The sequence below is a fragment of the Oncorhynchus kisutch genome, linkage group LG27 (assembly GCF_002021735.2).
Source record: "Oncorhynchus kisutch isolate 150728-3 linkage group LG27, Okis_V2, whole genome shotgun sequence".
Taxonomy (NCBI): Eukaryota; Metazoa; Chordata; class Actinopteri; order Salmoniformes; family Salmonidae; genus Oncorhynchus; species Oncorhynchus kisutch.
In genome coordinates this window covers 24,664,573-24,670,702 of record NC_034200.2, presented here as the reverse complement: position 1 = coordinate 24,670,702, position 6,130 = coordinate 24,664,573, and positions in this window count along the sequence as shown.

The window sequence follows — 6,130 nt, the reverse complement described above, 5'->3', positions numbered from 1 at the left end:
TCAGGAAACATCGAAATGAGCATGTCCTACAATATACCATAAATCCTAGTGGTTCTACTCCTACAGGCTCCTGCAGGAATACATGTGAGATGTGCAAGATATTTTAAATTCCTTCAGGATATCTTTTTCCTGCAGGATTTCATCAAACCACAATCAGTCCACAATTGGGCCACAATCAGCCCAGGGACATTCTATGGTATGAGGGGGAAAATCTTGTATTTAACTTTAACTTCTTTGACTGAATCCAATATGGCTTTGCATCTGACAGACACAACAACGTCTTTCTCTTTCCTGGCCAGAGGTGGGTATTATCTAGAGATGTATTATTTGGCTTAATCTAAAAATAAAAATGGGAGTCTTACCTGATCTTTCAAAAGCTAACACTGCTCATTCATGCCTCCATTCTCTATCAGGCAATCTATCACAGACACTTTCATCTCAGATGATTTCTATAAAAATAGAAGAGCTGTTGTTTGTAATGTGATTTAAAGGACTTGTCCATGATACATGAAAGGGGTGTCAGTGTTATATTCTGTGTTGTCCATCCAGGGCATCAGCTACAGATAATGTGCTATTACTTTGGTGGAGTCCAAAATGGCACAAAATGATACGGTCCACTTCTTTTGACCAGAGCCCTTTGGGGGAATATCAAGTAGTGTCAACCAATAAAATCACTGAACTCTACCACTATGTAATTACAAAGCTGCAACTAAATAACATGTTGGTAAAATGTTACTTAAGTAATTACAGCGATATTACACAGACATAACAGCAGCTAATTAGTGTTACCAGTTGTTATATTGTCTGTCTCCAGAAAGTTAAAACTGCTGTTCCTATCTGAAGAGAGAAAAAACATGTCAATATTTTCATTTGAAAGTGACATTGAACTTCATCAGATCTCATCGTTACCACCATCCCCTTGCTTTTTGAAAATATGTAAGTAGGGAGGAATATTACGCTCTTTAAAATTAGAATTCAGAGAGTGTGTAATTGAAACAATTCTAGATGAGACAGTGTGTGGGTAGAGACCCCATTAAAGGGCTAGCAAGGCCTGTGTGACGACTGGGTGACACACGGCTCATTTGGATCAAGATCAGAAAACTGCAGGTCCCTTGACAGGTGGTGGTCTCTCAATGTGCTATTAGAAATAAGGACACTGCACTGAATCATATACAGACACAGGATATGTCCCAAATGGCACCCTATTCCCCACATAGTGCACTACTTTTGACCAGAGCCCTATGCACTACATAGGAAATAGGGTGTCATTTGGGACCTAGATATATAGTTCTAAATGAGAGAGTATGAATCATCATCTCCAGATTAAATTAAAATTATAGGGTCTCACTGTTGACATCTATTGCAATCAGCAAGGATCACACTTTGGAGTCCCATAGATATTCAATATTTAAAACTTTCACAAATGTGATAAAAATCTGAATTGCAAATTCAGTTCATCCTTTCCCCTTAGCCAACAATAGTCACCTTTCTATTTTAAAAGGTAATGACTCTGAATGTGCTAGTCGGGTGAGAAAAATCCCATCAGAATGGTATGGACGAATGAAAAGCGGTACGAAATTGGGTAACCAGCCATGCAATAACCTGTCCTAGCATAGAATAGATCAGTATTTTCCTATTACTTCAGTTCAATGTTCATATGTCTGATACTTCACATGTAGAACATTGCCATGGATCCTTGCCAGGTTCCGTATGGTGCACATTATTTGCCCTAGCTTTCAGGATTTCACAAGGCAGCAATTTATGTCTCAACACCTCAGTCTGTGCTCTTCTTCTATTAACAATTTAGCAATGGATGCCATGGTCGCACTTCAGGATATCCTCTCTCTCTCTCTCTCTCTCTCTCTCTCGCTCTCTCTCTCGCTCTCTCTCTCTCTCTCTCTCTCACTCTCTCTCTCTCTCTCGCTCTCTCTCTTACTCACCCACGATTGTTTTTCTCCATGACTGCTCAGATTAATCAGCAGTTTACTGCCGCTGTCTGACAGTTTTCCCCTAGTTGGCTCTGGTCCAGATCAGCCTGAGACACGAGCCTGCCGTGAATCAGCATATTGGCAAATGGAACAGTTATAATTTAGTCCTGAGGGGATACAAGCTGCTGAGTAACAATCTCTCACTTCCACCCCTTGTTTCAACACTGTTTTGAATGATTCAAACAGACAACAAAAGGACCCAACGTGGCAGTTGGTACCTGCACATATAAAAGGAGTGTGAATCTCCTTGACAGCAGGATTTAACAACTGATAACAACAACACAATCGGGTCGAAGAATATGTTTAAAATTAGATGATGGATCTTCTGCACATGCAACAAGAATGAAACCAAAGTACTAGAGCCTACATTTAACTTAGAACATGAAGAAGCTGCAGTTTTCAGACAACGTGGAGCTATCAGAAAATACAACATTGAATATTACAATGATATAGCACCATGCTCAAAAGCTAAAGTTATCTAACTGTCAGGGGTTGTGTTCAGTACAAGCAGCTACTGTAGTCAAGCAGTTATAAAAGACTATGGTAATTGAGGAGCAGCATGGAGAAGGAAAGAGATGAGTAGGACATGATGAGGTCTGGAAATTCAACAGCAGTACCCAAACAGCAGCTCTTTCAAGTACAATCAAATGGGGGTTTTATTCAGTGTGGAAAATCAATACACTTGAATATGTTTTTTACAAAGGGTCTCGTTGTCTCTTGGTGTAACCGGATTTAATGTATTCCAGCTGACGAAACTAATTAAGCAATATCTAGCTAACCCTCCACTCTAATGAAGAGCCAGGAGCAGTCAGACAGGAAACATTGAGAATGCTGATGTGGTAGAGTAAGGTAAGGTAGGCTAACTGAGTCTGGTAATGTTCCAAATGGCACTCGCATAGTTTGCTACTTTCGACCAGGCTCTGGTCAAGCCTGGTCAAACGTAGTGCACCATATAGGGAATAGGGTTCCATTTGGGCTGAAACCTAAGTCTGTCTGCCCACATATCTCATGCAGAGCCTTGTTATACACATCATATTGATTTTGGCTGGCAATATTGACACGATGCCGTGGCCAAGGTAGGGGGACAGCTCAATAGCATCATGCTCTTTCATTGCTGGTGTAAATTGTCAATCCCACGGTGTTATATACACTGAAGGTACAAAACATTAGGAACACCTTCCTACTTTGAGTTGCACTCCTTTTTGCCCTCAATTCATCGGGTAATGGACTCTACAAGGTGTCAAAAGCATTCCACAGGGATGCTGGCCCAAGTTGACTCAAATGCTTCCCACAGTTAGTTGTGTCAAGTTGGCTGGCTGTCCTTTGGGTGGTGGAACATTCTTGATACACCCGGGAAACTCTTGAGCATGAAAAACCCAGCAGCATTGCAGTTCTTGACACAACTCAAACCGGTGCGCCTGGCACCTACTACCATATCCTGTTCAAAGGTACTTTTTGTCTTGCCCATTCACCCTCTGAATGGGACACATACACAATCCATGTCTCAAGGCTTGAAACTTAACCTGTCTCCTCAGGTTATCATCTACGATGATTGAAGTGGATTTAACAAGTGACATCAATAAGGGATCATAGCTTTCACCTGGATTCACATGGTCAGTCTATGTCATGGAAAGAGCAGGCGTTCCTAATGTTTTGTACACTCAGTGTATATTTTGTATCTCGCATCAGAATGTGTTGACGTCCCTTCTGCCTTTCAGCACTCTCATCAGTCTCCCCATATGACCTCTAGCCACAGAACTTTAAAGAACAACATCTTTTACGACTGAATCCCAAATTGTACCCTTTTCCCTACATAATGCACTACTGAAGGGTGCCATTTGGGATGTATCCGTAGACTACAGTACAAGAAGCTTCATCACAGCAAGAGGAGGGGTAGTGTCCTTCATTGGTAGGGACATCATACAGGGTTGGGACATGGACAAAGGATGCCATGGGACAGAAATCATTGACACATTTCATGCATGGTTGATGCACATGCACAGAGAATTGTATCACAACTTTGACCGGAACAGTCCTTAGCTGCACTCATGGCTCATGCATACCTCATTGCTTCTCTCTCTATTTGAAAGGACTCAGGACTGACAAGGTGGAGTGCAATAAATGGTGGCATATTGCTTGAATACAAGAATCCTGAATGGTGAAACAGTAAACAGCCGATATAAGGAGTGTAGTCAGAATATTCTAAGAGATACATACGCAAACGGGAGGCTATATTTGGATAATAATACTTTGATAACAACATACTCCAAAGTGGGATATTGAAGCGGTGATTGTGACTCAGCATCCTCACGACTGTCTGCTTCCATAAAAGATTAATGGGCGTAGATCTCAGCGAAGTGTTGAAGGATGGGGGAGAGATTACACATCAGGCATTTATCCTAAAATGGCTGTTATCTATGATCCATATTTAAAACTCATCCTGCTACACCTGCTTGGTCATACATTATTAACAACCGGTGTCTCGGTCCAATGAGCTGGTTCCTCTGCTTCTCTCTCTCTCGCTGTCTCTCTCTCTGCTTCTCTTTCTATCTCTCTCTCCATTTAATCCATTGGTAAATTAAGTTTCTAAATGGGAAACGTAATTACACCACGTTTTTTTGCATTTTGAATAATAAATTATGATAAGATTAGTGCCATTATATTTCTTCTTTTTATGAATTATGAAGGGTTCTATGATATTTTTTTCAGTGTAATTTTTTTCCCTGGGTTAATGTCTGAATAGCACTATGCTTCTGCAGGGCTATAATAAAGGCAGTGTGATGGATTTGTATAACAAAATGCTATAACCAAAGGAGCCTTCAGTAATCCTCAACTTTCTCTCATTTTCCCCTTACCCTCTACTACCCCATTTATTTTTCACAGAAATTCACACAGAACAATTTATTGTGATTAAGTATGTAAGTAAAAATATAATTTCTATATTTATTTTCTCCTTTCTTTCTCTAAGTCAATTACATTTATATTGAATAGGTCGACAGTGGAGAGAGAGTGAGGTATGGAGGGAAGGAAAGCAGAGTGATTATAATGTGAGATTACAGGCAGATTGCGCAGCCATTTTGTTGTAATTACAGAGAGAGAGAGGAGAAGTAAAGGGCCCCGATGCTCAGATGGCAGTATCCATTTAATGTAGAAACGGTCTCTGCTACCCCTCAATGCTCCTGTAAATATTATATAGCCCAAGCACAGCATTCAGTGGGATGGATTGTTGGCCCCATTGTACAATTCATGGCTGCATCTTTATCTCAGTTTTATGGGTTCATTTGAATGTATCGATCCTGTTGTGTTGTAATGCACGCAGAATTACTCATGATGCACAAAGGGGGTAATAGAATGAATCAAATCAATCCTCTAATCAATTCCCTTCATAAAAGATCATGCTGTTCTTTATGTTGTGCATGGGCCTACTGACAATAAGGGGGGTAATGCAGGGGAACTGCAAAGCCAAAACAAATGGAAATTGTTACATCCTATAAGAAATGTATCTATTTCCTATTGCATATTGAGTGTCTCTCTAGCAGACAAAAATAATCTGACTTTACTCATTCCAAAGAATCCTGGTCAATCCACTTAGAGAGGCTAAACCATAGAAATATAATCATTCTTGTTCTGTGGGCTGGACAAACCCATGGACATTTTTTAAGATGGGAAAACCTAATGCTCACACACACAATTTATAACCCAACATTTAATAGAAAAATATGTGTTCATCTTTTTTTTCACAGATAAATGCAAATTAGTTTTTCATTTTATTGTTCTGTAGCACTTTATATATTCTAAAACATACTGATTAAAACTTACGGAACCAAGTCTAGACTGCACACGTATATTATCTCTGAATAAGATGACAATGGCTCCACCTACTGATCTACCTACCAGCTTGTGCTTTTTTCCACCCACAATACTTTTATTTTGAAAACGAGGCGATACGTTATACAGGTAGTAACCTTCCACTTGGTGAATGTTTATTTCCAAGTTCAAAGCAAATTTCTAGCTGAATCTTCCGTGTCTTTGGCCTCGCCTTTTCCTGTTGCGCACAGGCCTTTGAATTTACATTGAGATTTATATTCTAACCTAGTTGTTTGCCGTAAATCGCACCAGTTGTGTGAATGCTGGCATGCAAC